Source organism: Erithacus rubecula (assembly GCF_903797595.1).
Source record: "Erithacus rubecula genome assembly, chromosome: 11".
In the NCBI taxonomy this organism is placed as follows: domain Eukaryota; kingdom Metazoa; phylum Chordata; class Aves; order Passeriformes; family Muscicapidae; genus Erithacus; species Erithacus rubecula.
In genome coordinates, this window is record NC_136663.1 from 4,224,897 (window position 1) to 4,242,557 (window position 17,661).

Genomic DNA, 17,661 nt, shown 5'->3' on the forward strand with positions numbered 1-17,661 from the left:
AGCCAGAGAGCTGCACAGTGTTAAGGAGATTTAGCTGAAATATTTGTAAAATATCAAAAGGAACATCCTTCTCGTTGGCAAAACTGGAACTAACACTGCAGAGATGCATGATTACGAGACAATAAATGAGAGTATTTTCTTCTGGTGCAGTGGTCAGAAGTTATTGTTTTGAATAAGCACCACTGGTGTGTAATCTTCACGGCGAGCTTTTTGAATTGGTGAGGTGCCAACCCTCTTTGGAAGCTCTTAGCAGACAGGAACTTATTTAAACTTATAAAACCAACGCAGACGAAAAAATGTAAAAAATGCCCCGTGTAAGGCCTCAGCTTGCAAACAGACAAACTGTGAAGACAATGGTGCTTCTCATGGAAGAGAGGGCAGCAGGAACCTTTTCTTTCCATGATGCCTTTGTAAAGATTAAGAAAAGTACAGAATAATATCCCTGACTAACAATAACTTCTGGGGTGTCAGCAATCATGTCTCTGCACTAATGGCATGGGTGTTTAGAGAGCCTCTTCTAGCTGCTGGTGAACTTCTCTGGTCTTTTGTGACTCCTAGTAGAGTTTGACTGGAGATATTTATAGTTATATTATTTATATTTATATCTTGGTAAAATCTCTGTGAGAGGTCAAATTAAAGACTTGTCCATTAAATGTAATAAAATTATGTCCAATAAGCAATTGGTTTTATCACACTGATATGCAATTCAAAGTTATCATGCACTGCACTAATGGAAGAGGCTGAGAAATTTTATTTCAGACTCATACAGAGGTTACTCCTTTGATCTTATCCCAACAATCAAATTTTTGGGGCTTAATTTCTTCACATGGTATTGAGCATGAGAAATCCTGAACTGTGTTATCCTAAAAAGGGAAAAATCTGCTAATTAATACCATGAGCACAAACTCAGTCAGTTCATGAATGCAAACCAGTGAATATATGCTGAGTGAATAACTGGCATTCATTTCCTCTAAATAGAGAGGTACAGACAGAAATCCTGGTTCATGCTCATGTTTACATGCCCTACTTATTTAGAAAGACTGTCCTGCAGAATTTTGGATTCCCTGCAGTAAAAGTGACCATTATACATACACTTACCCAGATTCTCTTGCATGTGCCAGTCTCCACAGGCACTACCTTGAAAATAAAGCATTGTAAGGATTGAAGGAAATTATCGTGTTTTAATCTCTACAATCTAATTTTCCTTTAGTTTTCTTTTTTTTTTTTTTTTTTTTTTTTTTTTTTTGTCACATAGAGTGAGAAAAGACTACCATGACCAGATTGTACTATGTGATTTTGAGTACTCAATTGTTTAAGTACCCTAACTTTATCCGTTTGTGACAGAAAAGCATTTTAAAACAAGAACAGATTATATGGCATTCTCTTAATTCTGTGGAAGGAGTAAGTTATGCCATCACAAGGAGAGGGAGGAGAGGTGAGCCATCATTTTGTTCTGGATATTTTTGTGAGGAGATCTTCCACATCTGCTTTGAGCATCCTGCCAGTGCCACCTCTCAAGTGGCAGGGTGAGGTGAGTAAGGGATGCTTCAGGGCCATGCTCTCAGCCTGAGGAGTCACCAAAGGCAATTTTGCTGAGTACTTCTGTCTTTCTTCATCCAAGTTGCTGCTGGCAAAAAGAAATAAAACAACTTGTGACCCTGGAGCTCTTGCTATGGATGAATGCAAACTTTTAGGACTGAGTCCTCACCCTACAGCTGCTCAGAGGTGTGGAGAGAAGACTCCTGTGGCCACAGCCCATCCAGTGTTTGAGGGGAACCATCTATGCTGGTGCTATGCAGGGTTAAAACTGACTGAGGGCGGTATATCCCAGGTAAAAACCAACACAGAATTCAGCAAATAAATCAATCAAAGCATGCTCTGTATGCTGTCAAACAGCACCAATGCCAAGATCTCTGCCTGCCTGCCCTCCAGAATACAGAAGATGCAGCTTGTGGGAATAGTAACAGTTTAACTCGAATTCCATCAGAAAGTGAGGGGCAGTATCCTGGGAGAATAAAGACTGTCTTCACAACCTTGGCAATGATGTCTGACCTCCAAGGCCACATCCCAATTGTACAGAGACATGGGCCCCTCTCTGGGTTTGCCACTGAGTAGGAGGGGATGGCTGATGGAGATGATGGCAGAATACAGGATTTAGAAACTGCTTTGGACCCAGCTCAGTCAGCAGTGCCAAAATCGTTACTGTGTGACGGAGAAACAATTCCTGCTTGAAAGGAGTCGGGTGTTCTGTCTGGTCCTGCTGCATCTGTGGCTTCAGAGTGACTCTCATGGGGACAGGGATCCAACAGAAAGACCAAAGAAGGACAGAGCACAGCCCCTTCATCCTGCTGCTCTGCATCAGCACGTGTGGGAAGGGAGATGGAAGAGACGCGCTATCGCGTTTCTGACGCCACTCGCTTCCTGAATAAACAGAAAGATCACCCTGTGATAAAAGATAAATATGCATGTTATTGAAAGAAACCTCTCAGACTCATCAAAACAGAAAAATTAGTTCATAGCTTCGGTCTGTATTTATTTGGATGATAGTTTAGGTCAGTCATTTTCTCCAGTGTGACTTGTCAGTCTCTGCTGTGTCATCACTTAACCTAATCCTTTTCCTTTTCCAGTGGCAAGAGAAATTTCCTCTTGGTCTGATTAATGCTCTTCCTAGATGAGCTGGCTCAGGGAGTAAGCTGTTAAAGAAATAGTTTTATCTGTTATTTATGTAGGAACTCTCTGATGGAAAGCCATCCTTGCTTCCCTCTCCCCTGCCCTGTGCCTCGGTTCCTGAGCCCTGCCCAGGCTCCATTGAACCAGATCATTGCTGCTGTAAACCATCTGCTCTTCCAGTTCATCAGGGCTGTGGGGATGAAGAGATGGAGCTCCAAAGAGAAGCCAACATTTGCTCCAGGTCCGGGCTGACCTTGCTCTAGATTTTGTGATTCTTCCCTTCTGCAGTTTCAGGTGAGACTGGAAATGTCCCTGTGCCTGGGGCCCCTGTTCCAACTTTCTGGATAAGGACTTTTGCCCCATCAGATAGAAAATATCCAAATCAGCCCTATGGTTCCATTTCTTTCCTCTTCTTTATTTCTCTTCATATTGCTTTCTCAGGTTTGAATTTATTTACTATTAAATTTTAAATTTAAATTCTGATAATTTGAATTTTATCTTTTTAAAAATAATTTTCCAACTTATGTCAGTGATTTTTCCCTTCTATACCAATGTCTTCACTGTCCCTTCTCTTTTTTTTTTTTTTCCACAAAACAACCAAGTAAAGTCGTTACTAGTGAATAATTAATCTCATCTGGTTTGCAACTCTATCCAGGACCATCAAAAATTTTGCGTGTTTTGGGTCAATAATAAAACAAACCATTTTTCTACTTTTAGATTTTATGCATTACAAAAGTTTTTTGCAATTAACAACGAACAATACTTAGTGCTGGCTGACCATTCCACATTGAAAAATCCTTCCCATGGGAAAATTGCCTATTTGTTATTTTCATAGGAATTATCTATTTCAGATAACTTTGTTTTCATTTTTCTGGGTTTTAGTCATGTACAAAAAAACCCCAAACCCAGCCTATTTGGGCACGATGCTTTTACTCAGCTTTGATGCCAAACTGATTTTTCTTTAGCGTGTGTTTCAGCAAGAAGCAGAACATCAAGGAGTCATATGGGAAAACTGTTTGTGTTGATATTTTAATGGAAGCTGAAGAAAATATACCTGGGCTGCCTCAGACTCCAGAGGGTTTTCCAGTTTTTGAATGGAAACCTTGCTCTGGTGGATAAAGTGGATAAAAGCTGTTGGGAAAAGTAACACTGAGGAATATAGTGATGGAGAGGAGGCAGAGCACAGGACGTGTGGGCGATGAGCTCCTGCAGAGCAAGGTTGGCTTCCCCAAGGACCAAGGCTAAATCAAAAGACCCTTCATAGCACGGCTGCAATCTGTGGTGGGGGTAAGGCCAAGTCCTATTTTAAGCTTTTCCTGTAGCAGATTAAAGCTCAGTCGTGGTCCTGCACAGCTTGGATGCGGCGCTGAGAGATGAATGAACACCATGGCTCCTCCCTGGGGCTCTCTTCCCACCCAGCAGATAAACCTCTCTTCTTTTGGGCTGCACAATTTAATAAGTCAGAGCATTTCTTTAGCCCTGAAAAATATTGCCTAGAGATTTTTCCTCCTTGCTCCCAGCGGATGGGAATGTAGGAATGACCACACTGATGGGAGCACAGACCTTGCCTTTGCAGCAACCAACAGCAGGCACCGAGGGGAGGACATGGATGGGGACAGGCACTGAGCTCAGCCTGGAACGGCTTGGGCAAAGGGCTACCCTGTCAGAAATGGCATTTTGGTGACAACTTTCCAACATCCATCACAATCACACAGCCCTGCTAGGGGCAGGGGGAGGCTCAGTGGGGCACGTGTGGTCCCGGGTGACATTTGGTAGTAAGTGGAGGGTCTACAAAACATATTGTATGAGGAACAGCTGTGGGAGAGTCTGTTTAATCCGGAGAAGAGAAGGATCAGGTGAGACCTCATCCCTCTCTACAAGTCCTTGAAAGGCGATTGTAGCAGCTGGGGGATGCTCTTTTCTCCCGCACCTTCAGTGAGAGGAAAACAGCCTTAAGCTGAGATAGGGGAGATTCAGATTAGACATGAGAAACAAATGTTTTATTTTAAGGGTGGTCTGGCACTGAAGCGGATGGCGGTGCAGTCACCATCCCGAAGGTGTTAAAGAGGCGGCCGGACCCGACGCTGCGCGATGGGGTTTAGCGGCAACAGCGATGCTGCAGGGTGTGCGGCTGGACCGGAGCATCCCGAACCCCGGCGATTCCAAGTAAGCAGGAGCGGACCGCGGCGGGCACGGCGGAACGGAGCGGGAGGGGAAGGATCCGGGGCCGGGCGCCGTGCCCGCCCCATGCCCGCCCCTCGCGGAGCGCCCGCCCCGGCAGCGCGGGGGCGGAGCGGCAGCGGGGCTGGCCCGCGTCCCACGCCCGCCTCGGCCGCCTTTTCGGCGGGAGCCGCTACTCCAGAGTGCGCGGTAGCGTGGGCCGGCCGGGGCCCCATGTGGTGCCGACATCACTGACATGGCGGAATCCCCGCCGAGCCCTCCCGGCACTCGCTCCAGCTAACCGGGACTCGCCGCCCCGCACCGCCCTCCCGCAGGTAAGGACGCGGCGGCGCCGCGGGGAAGCGGGTGCCGGGCGGGGAGCCCCGCGGCTCCGCTGCGCTCCGAGCGCCGGGCAGCCGCGTCCCCCGCCCCGCCGCGCCTCTGCCGGTCCCGGCTCTTTTGTTCGGCGGCGGGACGCGGCCGCACTCGGTGGAAAGTTTCTCTCGCCGCCCCGCCGGCTCCCCCCCGGCGCGGGGAGCGCCCGGCGGGCGGGCGGGAGCGGCCGCGCTCGGGGCTGGCGGCGGGACGGGCGCTCCTGCACCGCCCGGCTGCCTGTCCCCGGGGGCGGCCGGCCCGGCCGCTGTCATCGCCGCCGCCCTCCCCGCCCGCTGCGGCTCCCGGAGGAGAAGTGCGGGAGCGGTCGGCGCTGGCGGGGGCCGCGGGCACCGCGGGTGTGTGCGGGGCTCCTGCCCGCGGCGCCCCCCGAGCCGCGCCCCGCTCCGCAGCCCCGCTGCCCGGCCGGCGCTGCGGGCAGGTGGAGGAACCGGGGGCTCCTCCGCCGCCAGAACGTCGGGATCCAGAGGGCATGTTGGAGAAAAAGCTGGAGAAAGGCGCGACCGTCTTCTCTCGGCCGCGTCCTCCCCGCCCGGCTCCTGGCAGAGGCGGCTTGGGGAAGGAAAGCCCTGGAAACTTTTTATTTTTGCTTGCCAGACACCTTTTTAAAATGGCATGCGACCAGCAGACAGAGTGAAAAAAGAACAACTCTTTTTAAAAGCTTAACCTCTCTTAGGTTAAGACCACAGCTGCATCCCCCCCTTCCCGGTTCTCAGAAATGTGCTATTTAAATAAGGTTTTGGCGGAGGTAGTGCGGCTTGGAGTTAAATGTAACGAACCATTTGTCCCATCTATATTTGTAGAATAGAAGGCGCGGGGCAAGCCTGCCTCTCACCATATTAGTAATTTTGTATTTCATTTGCATTTCTTTGTGTCTTTCTGAGTATATAAAAGTACTGGCCTTAAAGGGGTAGTTACCCCATCGGGGGATGGAGGGGGAACTGAGGTATGGAGAGGTTGGAGTTCCGTGTTGGCGGGATTTTAATTTATTTTATTTAGGAATTTTTTTTATTTGCTATTTGAACTCCGTGCAGGATCTGTGAGAACAGGATTCACTCTCCCAGTTACCTGTGCCCTAACCACAGCTGCTGCATCCCTTAACCACTTACCCTGCAGAACACAGGGCTCAGTACGTTCCTGAAAGGTGCCAAACCAGTCTAACTCGAGTTTAACAATGTGCTAGGTAATGGCATTTCAAACTTCCACAGATTTTTTTTTTTTTTTAAGCTCAGAACACTATTTCTCAACCTTTATTTGCAGCAGCAGAGCTTACTTACAAAAGGTTGCGAGTGCCAGGCCTGGCAGTGCCTCAGTGCCTATCCCGCTCTGGGTCTGCGCTTTGTTCTGATGGGGAGCGGCTGCTCTGGACACGGGTGACACAATGTGTGCTTGGCTGCAAATCCCGATAGAGGCATCGCTTCCATGAGCCTCGGGAATGGCTGAGGCTGCCTCCTGAGCGGGAGCATCCTGCTCCTCCGGCCCCGTCCCCACCTAGGGCCCGTGTGCCTTTCTCTGAACACGCTGCCGGTGCTACCAGTAAGAAAATGATTCTTGGCCGTGTTCCCGGGGTCATTTCGGGTCTCGCACAGAAGCGGTCTGTTAGTGCTTTTCTCTTAATCTTCAGCACTTCTGTGGTTCCCTCTCGTTAGTTTCAAAGCGGTTGTGATTTGTGGTTGTGTTGGGACCCTGCTGTGGCAGAAACGTCTGCTGCTCCAGAAGTATTGTGTATTGTTCTTCCCAGTTCAGTATCTTTTAGCTATTTTGTGCTTATAATGTAGCTCAGAGATGAGTCTGTGTGGAAGGTGATATATCATCTTATTCTTATTTTTTGGGTTTTTTTTATTTTTGTATTTTTTCTGCCTTAGGGACTCATCTGGTTTGGGTTTAAGGTCACTGCTGGGACAGCAATGAGAGGCTTTTTCATACTGTTCGCCTATAGTTGGCCAAAGGATAAGAAATGAAGGTAGTTAGCAGCCAAAATAAGCTGATATTCCGCTATAGCCAAGAAGCTTAGAGCTGTAACTCCATACTGCAAGTATTTTATCTTTAGTCCCAGAAAAGTTTGTAACTTCCAATCTGAAATGTGTTTATCCTGGCCCTGTTTTTTATACGTGTGAAAGTTTTTTCCATCATACCTCTTTCTTTACGGAGAATTTGGGTTTTTTTCTCCTCATTTTATAGTTTCCTTTATGTCTTCTGAGAAAGAGAAGCAGTTAAGGGCAGTCAAACTTCTGCAGTTCATAAATCTGTGCAAGAAAATATATATAGACCATGCAGCAAACTTCTGCGTGTGTGCGGTTGTATTCATGAATAATGAAGTAAGTATAATTGACTTTTTCCCTCAAAAATGTAGGTTGTCAGAGCCAACATTTACAGTACGAATAAATGTTTGTAATGTGAGGATAAATGCCTGCTAAATATATGTAATTTAAATAAAAAGCCCAGAGCCTGAACACACCTGAATCAAACAAATTACTTTCCACAGTGCTTTTCTCCTTGCTGTAGCCTGACTCTTCCATCCAAAGAAAATACATGAGGAAGATGGGGTGACTCCCAGACTTGGAGTTTGGGACACACTGGGAGAGCATCCTGTCACTCCACCAAGGATGTGGTGTCAGCTTTAAAGTTGGGAAATAGCATCCCAGTGCACTGGAATTGTTTTGAGCAGCGTGCCACAAGTTATCGAGATCCCATTTGTTTGCAGTAGCCTTTAGTGTGCAGCAAATAAAATAAATAGCAGAAGAAGCCAGCAGAGCCCTGTGTAAATCTCAGCTGTGCAAAATAGAGGTGAGGCAGAGAGTTTCTCAAGCGTTGCCCGGAGGATTTGTGCCTCAGTGATTGTCTCTGCACTGCTGAGTGCTGCAGGCTCCTTTGGAAACAGCAGTGTCCAAACTCGTGTTGTTTACGGCCAAGGTTTAGTGTCCCTGTGTGATCTGTCCCTGGAGATGGAAGGTATGTGGGAAGAGGGAAGTTCTTCAAACAAGGCAGTGGAAATAGGAGCCGCTGGATGCACAGCGGTGAAAAGCCATCTACAGGCAGGAATGCTGGTGTGTCAGTGATAACTCCAAACAGCTTCCAGTGGGGACGTGGTGCTTGCTGTTTTTATCAGTTTATTCTAAGCACTTCTTTGCAAAATTGAAGTTGGAAGCCTGCTCGCTGTTGGATTCTAGACAGCCAGGGGAAAAAAAAACCGGCGCAAACTAATTAAATGTGATTTATCGTGGAATTTGCAACAGTGTTGGAGAGATGAGTTGCCTTTCAGAAATGCTGCTGTAGATGTTAAATCTGTGCTTTGCTCTGGATGAAAAATGATGGTGCTGTTGAGCAAGTACACAAGGAAAGCATCGTCTGTGTTAAAGTCTGTTCTTGAGCAGGAATGTTCCCTGGAGGTTCCAGGTAGTGCAGCTTTGAGCAAATCTTTGTGGTGCTTTTAATTGGCAAAAGGATGGGTTTCTTTGAGCTTAGAGGTTAAAATGTAGGGCTTCTCCAGTGACATGCTTTCTGTGTTTCATCTGAGGAATCCTTTGTTTACAAGTAAATTGTGGTGTTTGTTAGCAGATAAGACAAAAAGCCAATAGCATAGGAAACATTTTCTATTTGTTTTCCTAGTGGTGACAGTTTATATTGGTGATATACTAGAAATTGGCATGTGGATACTCTTAGTAAACTGCAACTATGTATAGTGTTAGTTTTGTAACATGAAGCAACAAACAGTTCCAAAGTAATTTTGTAACATGAAGCAACAAACAGTTCCGAAGTAATTAAATGTATATTTTCTAGTTTATTTTTGAGGACAAAACTGATATGTGGCATTTGCTTGTTCTGGCATCTGCTCCTCATTCTAGAAGGTACTCAGTGCAGTGACAAGATGGATTCAGAACAGGAGTATCTGCTGTTGTGTTTTGGTTTGTCTTATTTGTTAGATTTAGAATAACTGGAAGCAAACACTTGAATTGTCTGGAGATGAAGGTGATAAGCCTGTCTGATTTTTCTGTGTTAAGTTAGTGTATGGCAATTCTGTGCAGCAATGCAAATACCTTAAAACATGCTTTACATCCTGGTCTCTTATCACTGCCTTATACATAATTATGGACATTTCTATTATTAGGTCCTTGCAAAGAACTCTAATAATAGAATGTGTGCATACATGTATTTAAACATAGACTTCATGCTTCCAGGAATGTTTCATATGCAATACTTTGAAAAGAGAGAAATTCCTTTCAAGAGGTTAATAAAAACTTTAGTGAACAACAGTTTTAGATGACCCTTGCCACCCCCAGAGATGCTTGGGATGTTGTGGGCAGATTTCCCCATACTTTTAATCTAAACTAGCAAAATCAATCTGCACTGCTTAGTTGCAGGTTCTCTGGGCCCCTGTGCAGCTGTTAATTTTAAATGGTTGCCCCTTGTTTTTCAGTCACCCACTAATAAAATGCCAGTGTTTCTAACCTAAATCCTGGTGTTGTCTTTTGCCCCAAATATTTCTACACAATTCTTTAGTCGACCCCAGAACTGTAGTAAAGTAAGATGGAGTGATTATTTTGGACCTTGATAGCAGAAACAGCATGAGAGCAAAGAGCTGTCCTGATTTGTTTCAGGATGACGTTACCATTTTCCTTTAGTGTATGGTTAGTTAGCTGAAAGAATTCATTCCACTTTATAACTTGCCTTTGTTGTAGAAGTATGTCCCTATTCAATGACAATTCACCTAACATAAGTGACCTTATGCTTGCAGACACTTGAACTGATCTGGGTACATTACTCACTGTTACACAGTGCTCTGCTCCTTATGTATTTATTGATGTGGAATAATGCAGAAGAGAAAAAAAAAGGTGAAAGCTTTTGTGGATAATGAGAGCACTGGGTAGCTTTCTTTCTGGTCAGCCTGTATTTTTTGTGGACTCCTGTGCCAGCTCACAGAAGGGAAAGAATTGCTTTCAGTGTCTTGTTACTAGCAAATGTATGGCAACTAGAAGCATCACTTCATTAGAATGAATTAACAGAGTAGGAGAGATCCAGTGAGAACTGCAGAGCTTGTGGAATATATTGGGGTCTGTCATTCCCAAATAGTGGATTTTTTTTTTTCCTGCAACTTCTGATAGAAATAGTGAGTTGGAAAAGCAAAGATGCAGCCTTGGCTTGACTGAATCCATGAAGGGTGTTGCTTTACTGGGGGACTCAGTATTTTCCTATGATGTTAGAATATCAGGAATAATGGCTTAGGTAGAAGTGGAATACATTCCTCCTTTTGTGACAAGGTAAGGCAAGTTGGAATATACCATGTACATGATCCTTCTGGATGCATTTGGACTGGATGCAAGTTTGGGACCTAGTTGCATACATGCTTTTGTGTATTCTTCTGTCCTTGTAGCAGATAGTAATTGGTGTTTGGCTTTGAGGGATGTGTTTGGTTGGCTTGAACATTTTTTGTGTTGGTCTTATTTTCTTATTTTACTTTGCTCAGAACATGCTTATGTCCTGTTCTTTTGTGCTACTCTAAAGCTCTGAGGAAATGATGTTATAGTCTTGTTAGGAGATATATTTTTATTAACTATTAAAAATTGATAACAAGGGTTAAAAATAAACTAGATTTTCTCCCAACCATGTTAATGTTCCCCTATTATACAGCCCTGTATTGAGCTGTAGCTACCTTGGAAGCCACAACTTTCAAGGTGAGGAATTTGTTCCTATTTGGTTGCATTGTCTGAAGGATGGCAACACATTTCTTGAGGGCTGATTTCCTCTGAGTCATCCCCTGAGCAGGGAAGAGGGATGTTCAGCTGCTATCACATCTTCTGCTTTGGCAGGTTAACTAGGAAATTTGTTTTCAAAGCCTGCCTTAGGGAGGAGAGAGCAACAAGTCTTCATTTTCAAATGCTGGAAAGTGTTAGAAGCTGTGGCAGCTCACAGAAAAGCAAATGAAAGAAAACAACTGTTTTTTACTCTGTTTTTGTGCCTTTGACTTGTGCTTTAGGGAGGTTTTTTGTTTGTTTTTAATTCCAAGGTCTGCTTTTCTCAGTGTCATGCTTGCCCATCCTTTCTTTAACATGCTTATTCATTAGCCACCCATGATTCTTGATCCTACAGTAGAGTTTTCCTTCTAATGATCTCTAAGATTTATACTCTGTTGGTTGCAAAGCTGTTAAAGGTGATTCTCAGCCATGCAGTGAGGTTTCTTCTACTCCTGTGCTCCAGGCTGGGGGCTTGGGGTGCAGCATTTGGTCACAGGAGGAGTGTCCCTCCTGAGCAACCCATCTGACAATTGTCTGGGGAACTGAGCAGCTAGAGACACAATCCTTAATTTGGCACAGTGTTTGCTCTTAGCTGGCTTTTCTTGAATGCTTCAGATGTGGGTGAGGGAGGGGCAGCAGATCTGTGTTTGTGGGGCTCTGCATTCCCTTCTGTCCTCTTGCCTTTGCTTCATGCTCTTGCTCACGCCCTGGCTGTGATGTGTGGTCTTTGTGTGACTAAAAGTGCAGGCATGTGGACCTGAGTCTGCTGGGTGGGAGGATGTGTCCACCCACATGTGCAGTGGGGTGTGCCAGCACTGCAGCCCAGCTGGCTGTGTCTTGGCCCCAGGGTGGGTACAATGACCCAGGAAATGTGGGATGTGGTCCTCATGTGCTTCAGAAGAGCTGCAGGGCCACAGGTGCTTCTCCTTGGATCATAGTTGAGGCATTGTCAATGGTACAGGTCCCAGCCAGCTGTATAAGGAGGGAAAATGGGTCACAAGTTTCCTGGCTTGGTTGGGAAGGGTCTTTTTATGAGAGATTGGCAGTATGGTGAAGTGGCCTTGAGTTTTGTGGCAGTGTTGGAAGGAGTTAAACTGCACGTGGTTGTGGAGAACTTAGAACCCAGAAGCAGGATGAGCTGCAGAAAGTTGGTGGTGTTAAAGAAAAGAAAAAGAGATGGCAAAAAATAAATATAAATTCAGTATATAAGTGGTACTTCAGTATGTCTGTGTTGATGTCTGAACATGTACACGTGTTGTCTCCTCTTAAATGAGTGACCTGAGGTGGCTTGGAGGAGCAGAGAAGATGTCACCGTGTCACAAATAATCCCCTGTAGGAACTGTGGAGTGAAACAAAACTTAAGATTCTGGATCAGTTCAAAATGACTCAATAGCCAAAAGACTGATCCCTGTTCTCTTTGTGCTCTGTGACCCTGCAGGCTGTCAGCTCTGCTCTGAAGAGTTCAACCTCCTTTTGTACTTGAAGGAAATGTATGTTGGATGTTTTGAGGATAAAGGGTTAATTTTATGGCATTTCAGGGTATAAGTTCATATGTTTGTAAGTCAGTTTGTTTGGCAGTCAATTTCTCACTGTTCTCTAGTCAGAAGTTTGTTATTTAGGCTGCTGTAGATACTTTCCTGGTCTCTGATAATGCTGATAAAACACTCAATAAGCAGAAGTGGAGCCTGGTTTTCTGATACTTCTGTGTTCTGCTTGCACTCAAGCAGGTAGGTAATTCATTCCCATGGTGTCTTCTTATGTAACTTTCTGTTTGTGTGTTTCCTTTTGGTTTCTTTGTTACAAAACTAAATTACATTTTAGTTCAGCAGCACTTCAAAACAACAGAAGTCAGTATACAGAAACCTTAAAGGACCAAACACAAATGATTTTGTATTTCCCACTGTGGTTGACTTAGATGTTGGTGAGGTAATAATGTTATGTTCAGAAATAAGAAATATCCTATGGATTTCACCAGAGACCTAGACAATGTCCTGTTGGATGACCACTGTGGAGTACTGGGCAGCACTCAGCTGTTCCTACCATGCCAGGAGGTTAAAATGCCATAAATAGGAAGCAGCATAAGGTTCATTGAGAGTTTTAGTACTAGATGGAGTTCTAGGGTCACACTCTTACTTGAAATTGAACATGCAGGTTACATTATTCTTAGCTGACTATAACCAATGCACAAGAAATCTTATGGCTAAAGAGGAATTCTGAGATTTTTTCCACAAAGCAAAAGTTCTGCAGAGTTTGGCATAAAAGTAGTGACTGAAAAGATAGATTTAGCTTAGATAGTAGGAACAAGTTTTTTACTGTGAGGGTGGTCACAGAGAAGCTGTGGCTGCCCCTGGATCCCTGGAAGTGTCCCAGGCCAGGCTACACAGGGCTTGGAGCAGCCTGACACAGTGGCTGGTGTCCCTGTCCATGGCAGGGGGTTGGAACTACATAGTCTTCATGGAACCTTTCAACCCAAACCATTTCATGAATCTATGATCTGAGCCTTAATCCTTGTTTCTTGTGTGTCAGCTGGTGGTGAAATTAACTTGTTTCTTTCTGCTCTGCACATGTTTATTTTTGCAACTCCATATGCTGCTCTAACAGATCTTTATTATTGCTTGTTAAGTTCAGCGGTGCTTTTAGTGACTGCACAAAACATAAACATCCTCTGTGACTTCGTTAGACACAGTGCAAATTTTTGTTGACTTGAGGGCTGTTCCTCAGGTCAGCAAGCACTGCAAGCAGCAGTCAGGGCACTGCACACCCACAACTGGATATGAGAAACGGAGAGGAATTGTCTTGTTACCTCATTTAAGTGTCTTCTCTCTGCAAGCTCTGGCGTGTGTGGTGTTTTATCTTTGCCCTTTCCCCTCTTGGTTAATAGAGCTGGACGTGCTTGTCCAGCTGTTCCAGCTGCCTTGTTCAGTGGGCAGGAAATGGTGATGTGGTGGAAATTAGGCAATTCTACTGAGTGCTACCAGAAGGATCTCTGATCTCTTCCACAGCAGCCACTTCTGGATAAAAGGTAAGAGTCAAGTCATTCAGATACTTCTGTAACCACAATCTGTGTAAGGAACAAGGTGGCTACACTTGAATTTTCATGCACCTCTGAATAGGTTGCTTCAGTGGATGTGTGAGAGCTGCTGTGTTACTGTAAAGGCAATATTTGTGGATCTAGAACTCTGAAGTTAGGCATCAACGGTTTCACTTCCTTTGGGCATTTTGTGATCATGCAGTCGAACAGGATGATATTATGCTCTAAAATGTTGCTGCAAAAAGTTTTTTCATTTTCTCAGGCCTTCTAAACTACTCCAGTCCTGCCCTTGCTAGCATGTGTGAGTCCTTTCTGATCTTAGTAAATCCTTATTTCTCTATTCCCTTTTTTGTTAGATTTTTCTAGATTACAGTGTATTGATTTCAGTGTATCCTCAGTTGTTGAGTTAGTGCAAGGGGAGGAAGACGAGTGAAACGTGAGAATTGGGACAAAGAAAATACAGATATGTGAAGATATGGAAAAAATAGCATTGACTGGATCAGTTTGCAAGTAGACCAAGCGTATTATTATTATTGGCCCTGCTGTAATTGAAGGTTCCGTGACGTTCTCTCACGGTGAAATGCAGTAATGCACTCTTACATGGCAGAGTTCACTTGGGCAGTGCTGGCAGCACCTTGGAGCAGATGGGGTCCAGGCTGCCTGGGGATGTTGTGCTGCAGCTGCAGGGCTGTGGCTGTGCTGGTTGGGGATGCAGTGCTGCAGGGCTGTGGCTGTGCTGGTTGGGGATGCAGTGCTGCAGGGCTGTGGCAGTGCTGCCTGGGGCTGTGGCAGTGCTGCCTGGCTGTGCAGTGCTGGGCTGTGGCAGTGCTGCCTGGGGCTGTGGCAGTGCTGCCTGGGGCTGTGGCAGTGCTGCCTGGGGCTGTGGCAGTGCTGCCTGGGGCTGTGGCAGTGCTGCCTGGGGCTGTGGCAGTGCTGCCTGGGGCTGTGGCAGTGCTGCCTGGGGATACAAGTGCTGCTCTGGCTGTGTGTGAGTGACGTGGCAGCAGCAGCGCTGTCCTTTCACTCAGGAGGGAAAAGCAAAGCCTTGGCCTGCTGCCTGGACTAACCTCACTTGTATTGGGGTTAGAAAGTGTATGGGGATGGCAGATTGGATCTGTCAGCTTCCCTCCTCTTCTGTCCTCAGAAGAGTTATTTTCCATTAATTATGGATGTGTACTTTTTTTTTTTTTTTTTTTTCCTGACGTGTCCTGGCTCTGTAGAGGAGTGAGGTGCAGCTGTGGTCTGCTGGGTCCCTGAAGGGTTCCCCAGGATGGCTGGCTGGGCAGGGGTGCAGGGAGGTCCTGCCTGTGCTCCCTGCCAGGACTGTCCCTCCTCCTGCTCCTATTGCCTGGCAAGTGCAAGACGATTTGAGGGAGCTGTATGCTAAGTGTAGGTGATGCAAATGAAGAAAACTTTTCCTTAAAAATTTTGAAGATTTGATTGGTTCTTCAGTGAGTATTTTGTGTTGGCTACATGCTGTATAAAATATCACCGATTGAGTATTTTTTGCATATCTCTGTTTTTCTCAGAAAATGTTTTGCAATATTCAACTTGTGCATTTATGAAAGGATTTGGCAGATGGGGAGGGAAAGCAACAACTCTTCTGTCATCATACACAAGATACACAGTTGGAAGGAAGAAACAGATAAATACCATTTTTATCTATTCTAGTGTATTAGACAAAGGTTTTCTTTGTTTTTCTGCCAACATCAGCTCTCCCTGACCTCTGTGATCAATATTAGCACTGAAGTTTCTTCAAGCAAATCTGGAGACTTTGTTGTGCAGGTGCTCAACCAAACTGTGAATGTGGTCTGATAGTGGTTATACAGCCGTGAAGAAAGGTACCCACCCAAGGGGGGAATCTTATTTTGCTTTGAATAGAGATGGGAAGGGAGATTAACACTATTTTGCAAGTCCTTCTGGGATTTGTTTTGGAAAGTGTATGCATTCTGATCACCTATGTTAGTGAAAGATGGGTAAATTTGAAGGGGTAGAGTTACAGGCAAGGGTTACAAGCATGACTGGAAGTGTGGAAAGCCCTTCTCGTAAGATGAGATGGGGAAATATTTACAGGAAAGAAGTTCCAATGAACTTTACTATCTCTAAATCCATCAGAGAGGTAAACACTGAAGGTGTACAGGACTGTTTAAGCCAAAAGCCAGTGCTGGCAGATGATTGAGAGGATGCAAGATGTCAATAAATGGAAACTTTAGAATTTGATCAAGCAGCTTAGTCCAAACCAAACCCAGCTATCTAAACAGGAGCCAACTTAATGGCATGAAGAAAGACCTAAGCACTAATGTACAGGGCTTAATGCAAGGCAATTAAAGAATATGGGACTGATATTTCCATATGTGAATAAGGAATGAACAAGGTGGATTTCAAGGACGTGGGAGAACAGAGTACATGGAATATAGTCTGATGAAAGTACTGTGGGCATTCATTGCAGCTGCAAGATTTATTAATTGATAATTTATAATTTATTTATAATTTAAAAATTTTTAAAATTTTATAAATATCCTTACTTTTTTGTGAACTAGCATTCAACTTCAACTGGCAACTTTTTTCAAGTCTCCTGAAGTTATGCATGTGCAGAACTGTACAATACTAGTGGTGCAACTTCAGTATGGCTGCAGTCCTGGTGGAATTTCATTTTCAGCTAGTGTTACTTTTATCGGTAGAAGGTAACATAGTTCCAGGAAAGGAGATGGGCAGCTTTCAAAGAGCTTTGAACATCAGGTCTAACAATAAAGGTGTTTTCCAAAAGTGGTGAATCACTTATCAAAGTGGAGAGGTTTGTATCCAAAACTTTTCCAATGATAATCTCTAGGAAAGAGTATGTTAATTCTTGATAATCACAGACTTCAAAGCAAAATCGGAATGCAAGATAAACTTTTGTTTACAATTTGTCTTAGGGGAAAAAAGGTAACAGTCAGGCTTATACGAATGTGAATTTAAATATTTAAAAATCAAAATGTCTGAATTTGTTTGCTGATAGAAGATGGAAGTGATATGAAAATGCAAGGTAAAAGTTTTTTAAAGTGTGAAATCAGTGAACAAATCTGCAATGCCAAAGTAGAAGTACTACCAGTGATAAGGAAAGGGAAATTTAAATTTAGTCATTTGCAACTTCAGAAGTGGCTATAAAGCCAGCAAATTTCTAGTTCTGCTGGCTCCAGGACTCTGGAAGAGGAAAAAAAATCACCATGTAGAGAAGGTATTATCCAGCTAATTGCTTGGTAGCTATACTGAAATTGCTTTTGTACTGACCTGTGGTGTTCCCCTTTCCCAGCAGAAATGCTTTTGTGTCAGGCAGAAATTAATGTTTCTTTGGAGAGAGGAGAATGCAGAATTCTGCAGACTTTCATCTGAGTCTCTTCATCTGCAATGGGAGTCACAGCAACTTGTTGACAAAGCTGTTTTCTGTGATACAACTGAGATTTTGGTTTGGGGAGGGTTTTTTCTTTTTTTAAAGAGTCCGGTTTTACTTAAATATATTATCAACACTCATTTAAACTTGTGATGTGTTTTTTCCCCAAGCTGCTTGAGGAGGGTAAAAGTTGCTTTAATTGTCTTTATGCTAATGCAGAAAAACTGGGAGCTTCTTTCCATCCATCAGCTGGAAACTGAAACAAAAGCCAAGCAAACTTGCAGATGGTTGCAGATCCTGGATCC

General features: G+C 44.5%; 1 protein-coding gene across 1 annotated transcript in view; it reads left to right on the forward strand.

Annotated features, from left to right (window-relative positions):
• Positions 1 to 4,965: 4,965 nt before the first annotated feature.
• The window catches only part of FNDC3B (fibronectin type III domain containing 3B), a 297,560-nt gene continuing 284,864 nt past the window's right edge, over positions 4,966 to 17,661 (forward strand). Inside the window, exon 1 of the mRNA XM_079315475.1 lies at positions 4,966 to 5,165. The gene's annotated coding sequence lies outside the window, so the exon portion shown is untranslated. The remainder of the gene's footprint in view (positions 5,166 to 17,661) is intronic.